The sequence below is a fragment of the Bubalus kerabau genome, chromosome 1 (assembly GCF_029407905.1).
Source record: "Bubalus kerabau isolate K-KA32 ecotype Philippines breed swamp buffalo chromosome 1, PCC_UOA_SB_1v2, whole genome shotgun sequence".
Taxonomy (NCBI): domain Eukaryota; kingdom Metazoa; phylum Chordata; class Mammalia; order Artiodactyla; family Bovidae; genus Bubalus; species Bubalus kerabau.
The window spans coordinates 162,059,704-162,075,816 of NC_073624.1; the positions used below are offsets into that span (position 1 = coordinate 162,059,704).

Sequence of the window (16,113 nt, forward strand, 5' to 3'; positions counted from 1 at the left end):
GCAGGAGACCTGGGTTCAATCCCTGCGATGGGAAGATCCCCTGGAGAAGGGAAAGGCTACCCACTCCAGTATTCTGACCTGGAGAATTCCATGGACTATATTGTCCATGGTGTCCCAAAGAGTTGGACACAACTCAGCGACTTTCACTTTCACTTTTCACCCCACAAAGACACTTAAGATAAAGCTGGCAGGTAGCCACGGCCATCACCTGGTACTTGGGGGCCTAATCCCTTCCTCTGCTTCTTCACTGTGAACCCAGGACCTCAGATGCCAAGGAGACAGTATCCACCATGCAGCAAATGTACGTATGTAAGTGTGAGCTTTCAGGCTTCCCAGGTGGTGCTAATGGTAAAGAACTTGCCTGTCAATGCACCAGATGTAAGAGGTTCAGGTTCAATCCTTGGGTTGGAAAGATCCCCTGGAGGAGGGCATGTTAACCCACTCCTGTATTCTTGCCTGGGAAATCCCATGGACAGAGGAATCCAGTAGGCCACAGTCCATAGGGTCGCACAAAGTCGGACGTGACTGAAATGATTCAGCATGCTCATGAACTTTTTCAAGGACCCTTAAAAGCTGTAATATGGGTGATGGCTTTTCCAAGATAAACCACACTTGCAAAAACAACAAAATTAACAGATTAATTTAATAATTATCCCAGATTAACAGAGGTTCCATAATCTTTGGATGCCACATCAAAAAAAAAAAAAAAATCATTGCATGTCTTCCTGAATCACTATGCCAGGAGACAATAAAGCATGGAAAAGTGGTACTTGATCTAAAATTCCTTGACCATAAGTGAAACACTTCATTTCTACCCAAAACCTGCTGGCTATAGAGCTAAGTACATAACCCTACCTAACCACAAGAGAGCTGAGAAAGGTCTTCCTAAGCATTCAGGAAGAAAAGAGAACCAAGTATGAATGAGCACTGGAATCTACCACAATCTATTTTTCTGGTCATCAAAAATTCAACAAATTCCTCTCCCACAATAACAAACAAACAACCCAGAAAACAAATAAAAAACAACAGAACCACCTACTCCCCAAGGGAGAAAACATCAAGTAATATAAAGCCACTAAAGTCAAATCAAATCCTAGGCTCAAGGTAATGGTAACAGTTTCTCCATCAGTCCTAGCTCTTCTTGATCCAGAGCAGCAATGACAAATCATTTGCTTCCACATGCATCCATCACACAGCACCAGGACAGGGGCAGATTCACTGCAGTAAATACCCCCATTCAGAATGCTGAAGAATGGGAAACAAAGAATCACTAGTTCATGGCAGTTCTGAATTCCAACTGGGTAGACACTGGATGTCTAGAGAGGGACGGGATGAGGTGAGAAGCTCTGATTCTGTCCTCTAGGAGTAGCTCTCTTTTCCATAATTCTGTGGCTCCTAGTCTCTGCCCACCAGATATTCTCCTCAGCCACATCTAAAGTGGGAACTGGAGAATACATGCTCCTTCAGACTTGAGCAGTTTTCTCAGACTTCCTGCTTATAGAGGATAGGTTTTATTTTCCAACCTTGATGACTGGCAAAATATTATCCCAAGTGAAGATACTTTCCTTCCTTAGAATAATTTTGATATTAACTATGAAAAAAAATTATTATTTTGTAACCCACACCATTCTTAATGAGAAAAATCTGAAACAATCAAACTGTCCTAGAAGAGGGGATCAATCAACTATTATACACCCATAAGGTGTCCAAAATATATTGTTATGTAATAGGGATTATGGAATCATAAGTTGTTTATGTGATGCCAACTTTGCAGATAAAAGGGGAGAAAGGAAGGGGAATAAATTCTGGAAATCTCTTGACCAAAGTTAAACTTTTTAACTACGAAGTGTATTTAGGATGTGCTTGGTCATTTTAGTTTTGTTTAATGTATGGTGGGGGTGTTTCATCATCCCTTTTGCTGATTTCTATGATTTAATGTTTCCCAAGTAAAAATGAATTTCTTGTGTAAAATACAATTATTAAAATGTAAAGACAGACAAAAATCTCAAAATGGAAGAGATTTTTTAAAAATCTCTTCTGCTGTCTGGAACACATAAAAAAAAAAAAAAGCCTACTCAGCCATCTCTGCATACCTTGGTAATCACACATGTAAGCAATGTAACAACTTACACAGAAACACATGAGTTTGGGGGCCCTAAAGCAACTTCGTGGAATGCACGACCATTTTGAGGTAAAGACTTCTCTGATATCTCAGTCTATGTCATGTGTGTACATGTGTATGTGTGAGAGAGAGAGAAAGAGATGGGGTGGAGGTGGGGAGGATTAACAGAGAGAAAGCTTGCACATTTTAATATGTGTTTGACATTTCCTTGGAAGATAGGATCCTGTCACACACTACGGGAGAAAGATGGTAGGGGTTGAAATTAGATTGTAAGTTACATACAGCTCAAGCTCTGTTCTTGACAACAGCCTTAACATAAGGCATTCTTATAACCTATCTGAGAGTCTGTCTCTCTCATAAAATCTCATAAAATCATGACTAGTAATAATTTCTACCTGACAGGGATTTGTTGAGAACCAGGTGAGATGATGCCGTTGGAAACGCTTCCTAATCTGTAAATCACCTCATCTAAGGATTTGTGACTTGGCTTCTAGTCCTGTTAATAAATAGCACCACCCTTAGCACACAGTAGGTGCTGAATAAATACCAAAAATGGTTTCCTTCTAGCTTCTGACAGATCTAAACAATGCCAAAGTCGAACAAATAAAATCCTGTAAAATCAAGGTTGTGATTTTTCTGTTACTGTACACTCTCTCACCTGTCTCCCGCCACCAGCTCACATCGTCAGAAAGGTTTATTTTGTGAGAGAAGTCATGTGACAAAAGAAGAAATGGAGCAACACGTGTACAATTTTTTTTTTGAGTATGTGAACAACAGAGTAGCATTTGCTATAAAGTGCAGGTGAAATAAAGCATCTTGTGCCAAAAATGATTGGGTCTACCTCAATCCAATCCCTTAGATGGATCCATGAATTGCTTTCAATTCTTGGTTCCATTGAGCTACAGAGGTTTCCAAACTGAAATGCTGCTACTGCCTTCAATAGGAGCAGAAGATGGAAAAGCTATTTCTTTAATAAGAATTTGGTAGGAAATTGTTCCTTTGTGCCTCCTCTTCTCAGTGGAGTGGTTTCCAGCATTCAAAAGGAAAGGGGACTCCTGTAATTTGTCCAAACCAAGATATCTTGAGATAACAGATAATGCATGATTTGCTTTTCAGAAATAGAGTCCTATCTCAGGAGTTCTGAAGGAGGAAGAACTGAATTGACTTGTGAGAAATCAAGAGAAAAAGTTGTCCGATCTTCCCACAACACAGAAAAAAATATTTAACTTCTTGCAAAGCCTGAGTCCTATCCACAGGTCATAGCTGAGGCTCATTTCTAAGGCAATCCATAATATATTCTAACTGGATTGACTTTTCTAAGTTTTTAGATAAAGATTTTGATTCCAAGCCTGAATGCTCAAAAAAATGTTGGAAAATGAATGAGAACAGCTCTGCATCTTGCAACATAGCATCAGTTCCTTTTTGCCATTAACATTTTGAGATAGTTATAGATTCATATGGACTTGAAAAAATACTACAGATACATCCCTACTTTACTCGGCTTCCTTCACTGGTAACATCTTGCAAAACTATGGTAAAATATCACAACCAGGATATTCACACTGATACAATCTACTGATCTTGGTTAGCTTTCCCCAGGTGTGTGTGTGTGTTTATTTCTATGAAATGTCATCACATGTAGCTTGACATGGTACTTGCAGCACCGATCCTTTTTTTAGATCCAGCGTTTTCCGTCATTCAAATCACCAGCTTGGCTCCTTAACAGCGCTGACTTAAACTACTAATGAACAGTTGCAAACTGTATCACTGCATTTTGCAAACACTCCCATAAACTCTTTCATTTCACTCTTGCCATAACAAATTGGCACTATTTAGTCCTAATTCTAAATAATAGGTTGTGTTACTACCATTTTATAGCTAAAGAGACTAGATTTCAGAATGAGGACGTGACTTACCAAGGTCATAGCACTATGACCCTGCCTTCAACCCCAAGTCCTGCGCCTTACTTTCCCCTAGAACAGAGAAGATCATGTCCCCAAATAATGTCATAAATCATAAAATCACAAAAGGATATGTGAATGTCCCTTTCAAAAAGAGACTGATGGATTTCTTAGGCTGTCACTCATTTGTACCTAGGCTGTAATACTTACTTTGTTGGGCTAATCAGACAAACCATACAGAAAAGTTGAATCACACTGAAGTAAGCTTGAGCATGACCTTTTGAATCAGTTATACCTATTCAGTTCTAGATGGACTGCTTGGCCAGCAACAAAGTTGGTCAAGTGGGTATAAGCAAACTACAACACTTGTTCTCTCACTTATTCTGAATATAGTCTAGGAGACCAGACCAGCATACTTTTCAACAATTAGAGAAAAAATATATTACTGTGTATGATAAAAATGTCAAGTTGTGTGGCCTTCCATGGACAAGAGCTATTGGAGTCCAGGAAAAGTTGAGACACTTAAGACAATGATTTATTCTGTCATCTCTGTTTCCTATAAAAGCATGACCTTTGATAAAACCAGTGGGAGAAGAAAAGGAACCATCTTGGAAACACCAAGAATAATGCTTCACTGTGAATGACCTTCCTCGTTTAGTGAGCTTCAAACTCAGCCAAATGACAGGTTTTCCTAAGGGAAAGATAAATAATAATCCCATCCCCACAGCCATGCAGCAAGAACAAACTGTAAAAAATGAACGGATAGGCTCAGACGAGAGAGAGAGAGAGAGAATGCTACCTAAGTAGGGTGGCAGCCTGCTTGAGCAGAATGAGAAGAAAAAAACCAGGCCAAGGGTTAGCAGCAGCAACAGTTGAACAAATGCAAAGTCCAGAGGTCATGGTGACCTGATATCACGGCCTCGAATTTGGGGATATTCTCTGTCTTCACTTCCCTTGAAGTTAGCAGGCGTGTGACCAATTCAACCAAGAGAGTATGGCAGAAGGTATGTTGTGGGACTTTCAAGGCTGGGTCATAATGCATGCATGCATGTATGCATATGTGCTCAGTCGTGTCTGACTCTTTGTGACTCCATGGACTATAGCCTGCCAGGATCCTCTGTTCACGGGATTTCCCCGGCAAAAATACTGGAGTGGGTTGCCTTTTCCTTCTCCAGGGGATCTTCCTGACCCAGCAATCGAACCTGCATCTCCTGCATCTCCTTCATTGGCAGGCAGATTCTTTTCCACTGAGCCACCTGGGAAGCCCAGGTCATACTGCCCGTGCTCTAAGTTTCCATGCTGGACAGGTTCCATGCAGATTCTCCAGATGAGTAAGCTGAGCCCAACCTTCCTGCCATTCCAGCCCAAGCAGCAGGTTTGCAAGTGAAGAAGTTTCCAGATAAGTCTAATCATTTAAATCATTCCCAACCACTCGAGTCTTCCCAGACATCATGGGGAAGAGAAAACCCTTTCCTTCCAAATTCTGATCAATGAAATCCAAAAGCAAATTCAAATGGCTGTATTAAGTCACTAAGTTTTGAGGCTCTTAGTTATGCCACAATAATCAGAACAGAAGGTAAAAATAAAGGTAAAATAGGGTAGAAAGAGATAAGTTTAGCACAGGAAGTAGAATTAAGTGTGACCAGAGAAAGCAGCAGAAATGTAAAAGGCAAAGTCAATGGTAAGAAAAAGCATTAGCTTCTAAGGACTATTAATCTATGCCACAAATCCCATTCTGAGTGCCAGCAACACATATAAAATGCTATAATTACATTCATTTGTGAAGTTAGGAGATTATTCTTCAGTAAACCACCAACCAGCCATTTACATTTTTCCTTCTATGTAAAAGAGACAGCTTTAATTTTTGGCAGATTCAGCCTATCTGGTATCTCTACGGCTATAGCATCAATCTCACAAAGGCTCAGGGAAATGATGCCCAAGGTATTGGCTTATCAGTACAGCGGGGGATGGGGGGGGTGTTATTCAGGGAATTCCCCATGTCCTAGCGCTGCTCTGCATCTTGAGGGCTCAGTCCATCTGACATCATTTTCCTGAATTCTAGATTGGAAAAATTCTGGCCCTCATGTCTTTGACAACACCAGGGCTGAGATACTGACGCCTTTCACCTGCCTGAGCTGGAGTCTGCCTCCCTTGAACTCTCTCCTGGCATCTTACTTGCGTATAACTTATCATGGTGTGCGCAAAGTCGCTTCAGTCATGTCTCTTTGCGACCCCATGGACTGCAGCCCACCAGTTTCCTCTGTCCAAGGAATATCCCAGGCAAGAATACTCGAGTGGGTTGCCCTTTCCTACTCCAGGGAACCTTCCTCACTCAGGGATCAAACCCATGTCTCCTGCGTCTCCTGCATTGGCAAGCAGGTTCTTTACCACTAGTGCTGCGTGGGAAGTCCAGGTATTGTGGTAGGTGGATTAAAAATGTATATAATATATCTGGATTTATATGATTTCAGAATACTTTTTAATTATACTACTGTTTTGGGTTACCATAACTTTTCATACGTTGAACATGAAATATCAAGAATTATAAGGCTTTTGGTTTTGTTTCAAATATATTCCTCTAGGCAACAAGCATATATTAGTCTTTTTGATTGCAGTCTTTTTGAACATAGATAAGGAATATCTGAACATGATACTGGGCATACCACGTGACTCTGATGCTTCCATTGAGTCAGACCAGAGTCCCCACATCCCTTTGAATGTCTGTGTAGTGGACAACCAGCAACCTGATTTTAGGTAATTGCCCTGAAGCTCAGTGAGTTCTCCAAGCCCCAGTATCAGCTTCCTCTAGCTCCACAGCCTGCTAGCTCTGACCCAGCCTGCTCTGCAGCTAAGTTCACCTGAGTTGTGACAACTCCTGCCAAAAGTGCACCATTTTGATAACAGACCAAACGTCACCCACCTGGATCCCTTGTGAAGCCTCTTTTCTTTTAAGTACCTCCTCCCATGATTCCCCAGATACCTCTGAGCCAGGTCAAAAATGTATGCCAGCTCAGTGCTTCCTGGATTTCCTTGCAATATCCTGCAAAACAAGTCCGTCCCTGTGGAGTGGTTGGTCTAAGTGGGACATTTAAGTTTAAATTGCCAGGTAATACCTGAGGAGCTGAACCCCAGCTTATCAGCTCTGAGAATGGAGGAAAGATTTAAAGGGCCTCAAAGTCTCACAGATTGGCAGTTTAAGCAGAAATTTCCAAATTTTCCAAAGGAATAGAACAGCTTTCCTACTTCAGCTGCTAGAAGAGGAAACAGAGCTGGAGGAGGTAACAGCCTAATGATACCCCCCCCACCCCCACACCCACCCCACTGCCAAGAAAACTCAGTGGCAAGGTTATAGGATCACAGGGATCAGCAGAGACATCCCATCAGCCATCCATAAACATCAGAGAAATACCCAACAACGGACTCCTTTCTCCCAGAAAGAGGGAAGCAGGAGCCGGTCTGAGAGGATGGGAGGAGAAGTTCTAAGCCTTGATTGAGCCCCATTGTTGAGCTGTCTGGGAAGACTGCACAGCTGGGCTAAGTTGTATTCAGCAAACACATGATGGACGGCGCCTTTGTGCCGGGGACACTCCAGTCATCACAGAGCCTTCGACAGCAGAGAAAATTAAAGCCTTTTCAGGGCCTTTCACAACACACCTGATTTCTGTATTAAATTTGAGGGTGGATGGACACTGTGTTGGGTAACTGCCAGTCCTGAATGTCACCACAGGCGATGGGCTCCCTGTGATCTTCTCAGACAAGATCACAAGATGGGGGAAAGCTGGCTCGCCTGGTATTTAGGCAGTCCCCCTGCCCCCACACTAGTGATAGCACTTAGAAGAGAATGACTGGGTTCCTATGCTATTAACTTCCAACCCCACCTCATCTTGTATTAAAAAGAGGATCTGTATGTTTCTGACTCCCAAGTCACCAGACTGGCAGGGAAGCCATCTGGTTTGACAGCAGAACTCGCCCCAGGCAGGAAGCATCAGGTACCTGGCAGGAAGGAGGGAGAGACGAGTCTGGATAAACTAGGAAACAGCCAGGGTGTCCCTGGAGCCCACATGGTCACAGCCACAGGATACAGACAATCACATACTGATCAGGTTCGAGGCTTTTTGGTGGGAAACTGCAGACATTTCTCAGTGGTTAGCAGGATGGGCTGGGTTTGATGGCAGTGGCCTGTCTGTGGCCAGTCAACCTGAGTATCATCCCAGGATACCTGCATATCAGGCATGGAGCTAGGTGGTTTACACGCTATTAAGGGAACTCAATTTCTTGGAATCCTCATAGTAACCCAGTTTACAGAGAAAGACACTGAGGTTCTGAGAGGTTCGGTGCCATTCTCAAGATCGCACAGCTACTTACAGAGCTGGTATTCAAATACTTAAAATTTATGTATTTGTTTGGCTGTACCAGGTCTTAGCACAGCACACACAATCTTTGATCTTCATTGTGGCATGCAGGAGATTTAGTTGTGACATATGAACTCTTAGTTGGGGCATGTGGGATCTAGTTCCCTGATCAGGGATCAAACCTGTGCCCCCTGCATTGGAAGCATGGAGTCTTAGCCACTGGACCACCAGGGAAGTTCCCAGAGGTGGTATTCAAGCCCAAGCCTCTCCAACCCCTCAAGAGCATGTGGTTTATGTAATAAATCAAGGAAAGATGATGGTGCTCAGAACATGTCTGGGCTCAAAACCACAGGGTAGTCCACTGGAGAGACAGGCCTGGCATGAGGAAGCCGGGAGCAAGGGGAGAAGAAGTCTGGCTTGGTGATCATTCTTCAGGGAGGTCCAAACCTGAAGCTCCTGCAGGTCCCCTGAGGCCCCATTTCACTGACACTGTAGATACCACAGTGGGGAGAGCAAGTCTCTCGTTTCCCCTCTCATCCTCTACAACACCTTCCACAATATGACCCAATGCAAGATGGGATCCTCCTTGGCTCAGAGATCTCCCTGTTGCAAGCCCTCTGAATACAGTTTCTAGTACATGAATGGTAGGCGCTAAAGACAGGAGGTAGAGACTGGAATCTGCTCACTGTTTGCCTTAGAAAACTCAGGTGTTCGTGGGAATCCCTCGAGGGCATGGTCTTTACTCTCATCATTGCCCTTGGGTGTCCCAAATCAACATCACTAATCCTATGGTAAGTCCCTACCCTTATGACCTCATTTAATCATTCTGTGAAGAACCTATCTCCAGAACCTATCACCAGCATTTCCCTGGTGGCTCAGATGGTATAGTGTCTGCCTACAATGCTGTAGACCTGGGTTCAATCCCTGGGTTGGGAAGATCTCCTGGAGAAGGAAACGGCAATCCACTCCAGAATTCTTGCCTGGAAAATCCCACAGATGGAGGAGCCTGGTAGGTTACAGTCCATGGGGTCACAAAGAGTTGGACACAACTGAGTGACTTCACTTTCTTATCTCCAGATACAGTCATATTGGAGGGTTAGTGAATTTATGATATATGAGTTTGTGGAGACACAATTCAGTCTATGACAGTGGTTATGATTATTTGGATATTCCTAGTATTTTCTACTTCTCAGCTGAAATGACCATGACACTAGGGGAAGGGAAGGCTTAGCCCCCAGGACACTGCTGTTACCATCATGTGTGATGGGTGATGCTGAGACAGAAGCAACCACCACATCCCAAACAGGTGTCGTGAGCCTCCTAGGATGGGCCTGCAGGCCCAGCCTACTGTGGTTGGTCATCATGTGATCAACACCTGTGTCCACACATAACGTGGCCTTCACTGAGGGCCAGAACTGGCAACATCCCAGTTGGTGGCACCATCAGGGGTGTTGGACAAGCCCTGGCAAGGCTCTACCCAGGACGATGAGATGTTTGCGCTGCTGCGGGAATCTATTTTGCTTACAGGACCAGAGGCCCATGAGCCACAGGCAGTGGTAAAAGTCAAGGAAAATCTTGACTTCTCCAGTTACATCCATAGAGGACAGCAGCAAGGTGGTAAAGGCAGACTTCCAGCCCTCCAAAACAGCCCCGGAGGAGTGGCACCTCCTCAAGGCTCCCTCATGGAAGCTGTGGGTGGCATGAACAGGAGAAGCCACACCCCTCACAGGGCAGCACCAGTGTGCCTCTTTTTCCCAAGCCAGTTTCTTGGCAGCATTGCTGGGACACGAAGGACTGGCTGTGTGCAGAGAGGCTTTGCACACTGAGAGAGACCTCCTTTCTTGCATCTAAACTTGCTTCAGCTGCCCAAACTAGGATCCATGGAAACCAGAGGCAAAGGAACCTCAGTCACAATAAAATCCTTCTATGGGCAAAGCCCCCTTACAGAAAGATTGGTAAACCAGAGGATGCTGACATCATCCTTGTCACCTTCTTCCTCCCCTTCACCTTAGAAGTTAACAGCAGGGACTCTTGACTGGGCGGGGTTGAACATTAGCTCTAATTCTATAACCAGGTGAACTGCAGAGGATGTATAACTCTGCCTCAGCTTCCTTATCTAGAAAATGGAGCTGATAACAGACCTAAGTCACAGGCTTATTGTGAGGGCCAAATGAATTAACACAGCACTCATTAAGCAGTTATTATTACTGTATTTACTGGCATGCACAGAGCTAACATACTTAGGACACGGCATGTATTAGGCACTCTACTGAGGGCTGTGTAAAATAATCTTTTTTAAATCCTAGTAGCTCAGACGGTAAAGCATCTGACTGCAATGCAGGAGACCCGGGTTCGATCCCTGGGTCGGGAAGATCCCCTGGAGAAGGAAATGGCAACCCACTCCAGTATCCTTGCCTGGAAAATTCCATGGACAGAAGAGCCTGGCAGGCTATACAGTCCATGGGGTCACAAAGAGTCAGACACGACTGAGCAACTAACACACATTGTGATCAACCAATAGATAGATAAAAATATAAAGATAAATAATTTACATATATATAAGTATATATGTAGAGAGATTGAAAGTGAAAATGAAAGTGTTAGCCCTCAGTCATGTCCAACTCTTTGTGACCCCATGGACACACCAGGTTCCTCTGTCCATGGAATTCTGCAGGTAAGAATCCTGAACCGGGTTGGTATTCCCTCCTCCAGAAGATCTTCCCAACTAGGGGATGGAACCAGTCTCCCACATTGCAGGCAGATTTTTTACCATCTGAGCCACCGGAGAAGATTAAATAGATAAATAAATTAGATAGATACATAGATAAAATAGATGCATATCAGAGTATATCTCTAGATTTATAGATTAAATAGAAAAGAAATAAATGTGAAAAAAAGAAACTTGAAGATCTTAAGATTGTCCATAGTTAGTCAAATATCAAAGCAAACTTGAAACCTACATCTGTCTGACCCTGAACCTGGACTTTTTTCACCACAACGAAGAAGAATCTGCTCCATTCCGGCATGACTTGGCAGCAGCTCGATGTCCCAGGATGGGCAGGGCCTGTCCCCAGTCACGGTCTCCAGTGCCCAGAGGATCGTGGACACAGAACTCCTGCAGGAAGAGGAGGGCCCAGTCTTCACGGAGCCGCCTTCTTCTTTCACAACCAGCACTTCTGCAAACAGCAGGTACTGTGCCAGCCACAGTCACATCTGTCAGGAGAACTTCCTGCACATCCTGGCACATGGTAATGGCAGAGTCACACAGGCAGTCAACACGCCGGGGCTCCCTTTCTCCTCCAACTCCGTGTCTGTGCCACCTCTGCCTGCTCTTTAACCTTGTCTTCTAAGTACATAACAGCAAAACTGGAAGTTCAGGGACATGAGACAGGACCAAGGAGGGAGGTTGGAAGGTTTCTGTGTTGAGTTGGCTCAGTGCTTTCACAAAAACTCCCAAATCTCAGGGGCTTAATGCAACAAAAGTCTGCTTCTTGCTCAAGTCACAGGCCACACTGAGCTGGCAAGGGAGGAGGGATAAGCAAGAGTTGCTCTGCTCCATGGAGTCCTTCAGGGATCCAGGCACCTTCCATTCAGTTGCTCCTGTATCTCCTGAACCCTTTGGAGCCCTCTAGACTTTGGAGTTCTGCACTGGGTCTTCTGCATCAGTCTAGTCAACAAGGCAAGAGAGATCCAGTATGGAGTGTCTATCACGCAGGAGGGTTGTTTGTTTTCATTTTTTTAGGACAGGCAGTATGTGGGATCTTAGTTTCCTGACCAGGGATCGAACCCAGGCCCCCTGTCTCGGGAGCACAGAGTCCTAACCACTGGACTGCCGAGGAAGTCCCCGTATTTTAGATGCAGGGCCTAGAAATGGCAGCTGTCACTTCTATCAACAGTCCGTTTGCCAAAACTATCACCTAACTGCCAAGAAGACTGAAAAATGTGTTCAAGTTGTGTGTCCTGCAGGGTGGGGCAGGAAAGAAAGAAAAAAAGAAAGGGAGTTTGTTGAAAATCTACAGTTTTCTGCTACAATCTCCATTTCTTTAGGTAATTGCTGACCACCTGTCATTTAAAAGGCAGCAGGAACTAACTTCTGACCTGAATTCCCCTTGGCATGGCCCAAACCATCCACCCTCTCGGAGTTCTGACACAAACACAAAGGGAGACAAATCATTCAGGATCAGAAGCACTGGACCCTGTCAAGTTCAGGAATGCAAATGACGAGGATGTAGGATCCCATTATACACCCAGGGCCCTGGGATGTGGGCGCAGTCACACTCAAGTCAAAGTGCAAGTCGCTCAGTCGTGTCCCACTCTTTGCAACTCTATGGATTATACTGTCCAGGGAATTCCCCAGGCCAGAATACTGGAGTGGGTAGCCTTTCCCTTCTCCAGGGGATCTTCCCAACCCAGGGATTGAACCCAGGTCTCCCACATTGCAGGTGGAATCTTTACCAGCTGAGCCACAAGGGAAGCCCATACCTTGGCAGAAGCCCTCTTTATTTTTATGGATGCCAATCCTTGACTAAAGTCTGATCTGACAAACGTACTTACGTCAGAGAAGTCTCAGAACCTACAAAAAAGGGAAGTTCACCTGAAAAACATTGTGGTTGCTCACATCCCCTCTCCTTTCCCCTGCACTCCGCCGTCTTCGACAAAGCTGGACTTTCTCGGCACCCGTACGGGTCATGAACCCGCAATGAAACTAGCTGCTTGAGGGCTCTGGAGCCAACAAGAGACGCGCCACCTCCAAAGTCCTGTCGTTCCCCAGTGGCAAGTGCAGCAGCCGGTAGGGCTGCAGCAAACCCACTATTATCTCTGTGATTGTTCTGTACTTTTTATTCATATAAAGATTTAATATGCAGTCATTGAAAAATAATGTTTAATGACATGAGAAATTTGTCACAATATGTTGCAAGAAAAAAAGGAGGCTACAAAGCAATATACAATGTAATTCTATTTTTATAAATATATACTGTAGTGGTGTGTGTATGCATATATGTATCTAGAGAGACTTCTGGTTGATGTATTATAATTTTTAGTTGTTCCATGAGCTTTCTGAATTGAAAAATTGTATAAAACAACACATTTACATAAATTGGAAATTTGAAGTCAGAAATATTTAAAATAATTTAAAATGTTCATCTTGATTCTTTTTTCATTTTTTTTTCCATCTACACAGTGTTTTTATTTTTGTTCAACTATAAGCAAACAGCAAAATTAACACAATGTTCACCAACTCCAGACTGGCTTTCTTTTTTACACCAAAGAGGAATCAATTTAACAAGTACAGACTTTTGGATTTCTGATAACCTCTTACCCTGCCCTGCTGCTTATCTAGATGGCCAGGCTTTAACAGCAAAGCGACTTCTTCTCCTGAGCTTTTTCCAGTATTGCTCTTTAAAGGATCCAGAGCGGGACACTGACACCCAGCAACCATCCTGAGACGTTGATGGTTAGTGGACATGCCGGCCCCTGTTTGTCTTGGTGAGACAGAGCCGTGAAAACACATGCCGGTAGGTGCTTTCACACACAACTCTGTGCTCAGGCTCACAAAGGTGGAGGCAATCAATCTCTTTTTTGTTTTCAACCTCCCTTAAAGATTCTTTGATGCTCTTCTCTAATACTTCAGATCTGGTGTTTTACCAGAATTTTTTTTTCTTCTTTAAAGTCTGGTTGTTGTTCTTGTATTAACATTTTGATAAACCCCATCACAGTACCAAAGAATCCCCCACCAAAACTGAGTTCAAATTTGATCAAAACATAAACTCCCTAAAATTATACAAGACAGGAAGAAGGAAAGAAAAGTCATCCTAAATCGAAATCTGACCGCTCAGGGCTTAGGCAGAGAGATGGGGGGAAATCTACATGCGTCGCTAAACTGAAACACTGTTTGGGAACTCTGCGGCAGTGTCCATCTCCTCTACTTCCCAGACAGCTGCTCCTAGAGTTTGGGCACATAATCATCCCATTCGGCCTGGTAACACGTGCCGGCCAGTGGGGTCCCAAGCTCGTACTTTTTGCGGAAAGAGGCCACCTTGAATTTGCCACGGTGGTCTCGAGATAGGTTGCTGAGAATGGGACCATCACACTTCGGTGGTCTTTCCTGCTCGTAAACCAGCCAGATGTAGTGGTGCAGGCCAGCGCCCTTGGGAGGCCCAGAGCCCACATAATTGGAGAGAACTGTGACTGCTGATGTCGTTGCCCTTCATGTTGACACCAGGAAGTGCTGCCATTCCCTATATTTGGGGTCCTTCCTACTGGGAGCACCGGATCTGTCAAGACCAAGGTGTACAGTTTACCCGGATCAAGGCCATCCCATGTAATGCTGGTGGGCCGGTTCTTAACCTGGGTGGGTGTCAGCACTTTGGCCGGTTCGTCGACCTCTGCCCGCCGCAGAGGGTGCTGCAGCCTCTCATCTACTTCCTGCAGGCTCAAAGGCCTGGACCACTTGCTGAGGTCCACCAGCACTGTGGAGCCCAGCAGGTCAGACAGCAGGGAAAGCGGCTTGTGGATTCGTGCAGGGTAGGAGCACGGACTCATAGCAGTCTGCGAACTGTACCGAGGAGGAGTGCATGGGCCAGAGCCACCTCCCCAGCCCACGCTCCTCCAGTCACCGGCGGGGAGGGGCCCCACTCTGCTCTCTGATTGGCCAAGCACCGTAGCGCCTATTTTTTTATTGAAGGATAATTGCTTTACAGAATTTTGTTTTCTGTCAAACCGCAACATGAATCAGCCATAGGTATACATATATCCCTGCCTTTTGAACCTCCCTCCCATCTCCCTCCCCATCCACCCCTCTGGATTGATACAGAGCAGCTGTTTGAGTTTCCTGAGCCATAGAGCAAATTCCCATTGGCTATCTATTTTACATATGGTAATATATGTTCCATGTTACTCTTTCCATACATCTCACCCTCTCTTCCCCTCTCCCCATGTCCATAAGACTATTCTCTATGTCTGTCTCTCCATTGCTGCCCTGTGAATAAATTATTCAGTACCATTTTGCTAGATTCCATATATGTGTGTTAGAATACAATATTTATCTTTCTCTTTCTGACTCACTTCACTCCGTATAGTAGGTTCTAGGTTCATCCACCTCATCAGAACTGACTCGAATGTGTTCCTTTTTATGGCTAAGTAATATTCCATTGTGTATATGTACCAAAACTGCTTTATCCATTCATCTGTCAATGGACATCTAGGTTGCTTCCATGTTCTAGCTGTTGTAAATAGTGCTGCAATGAACAATGGGATACATGTGTCTTTTTCAACCCTGGTTTCCTCGGGGTATATGCCTAGGAGTGACATTGCTGGGTCATACCGTGGTTTTATTCCTAGTATTTTAAGGAATCTCCATATCAACCTCCATAGTGGCTGCATCAATTTACATTCCCACCAACAGTGCAAGAGCGTCCCTTTTCTCCACACCCTCTCCAGCATTTATTGTTTGTAGACTTTTTGATGATGGCCATTTTGACCAGTGTGAGGTGATATCTCATTGCAGTTTTGATTTGCATTTCTCTAATAATGAGCAATGTTGAGCATATTTTCATGTGTTTATTAGCCATCTGTATGTCTTCTTCGGAGAAATGACTCTTTAGGTCTTTTTCCAACTTTTTGATTGGGTTGTTTGTTTTTCTGGCATTGAGTTGTATGAGCTGCTCATATATTTTGGAAATTAATCCCTTGTCAGTTGTTTCATTTGCTATTATTTTCTCCCATTCTGAAGGTTGTC

At 44.2% G+C, this 16,113-nt stretch overlaps 1 pseudogene; it reads right to left on the reverse strand.

The window, feature by feature from the left end:
• Positions 1-14,298: 14,298 nt before the first annotated feature.
• Positions 14,299-14,918, reverse strand: LOC129657184 (phosphatidylethanolamine-binding protein 1-like; annotated as a pseudogene).
• Between the last annotated feature and the right edge of the window lie 1,195 nt (positions 14,919-16,113).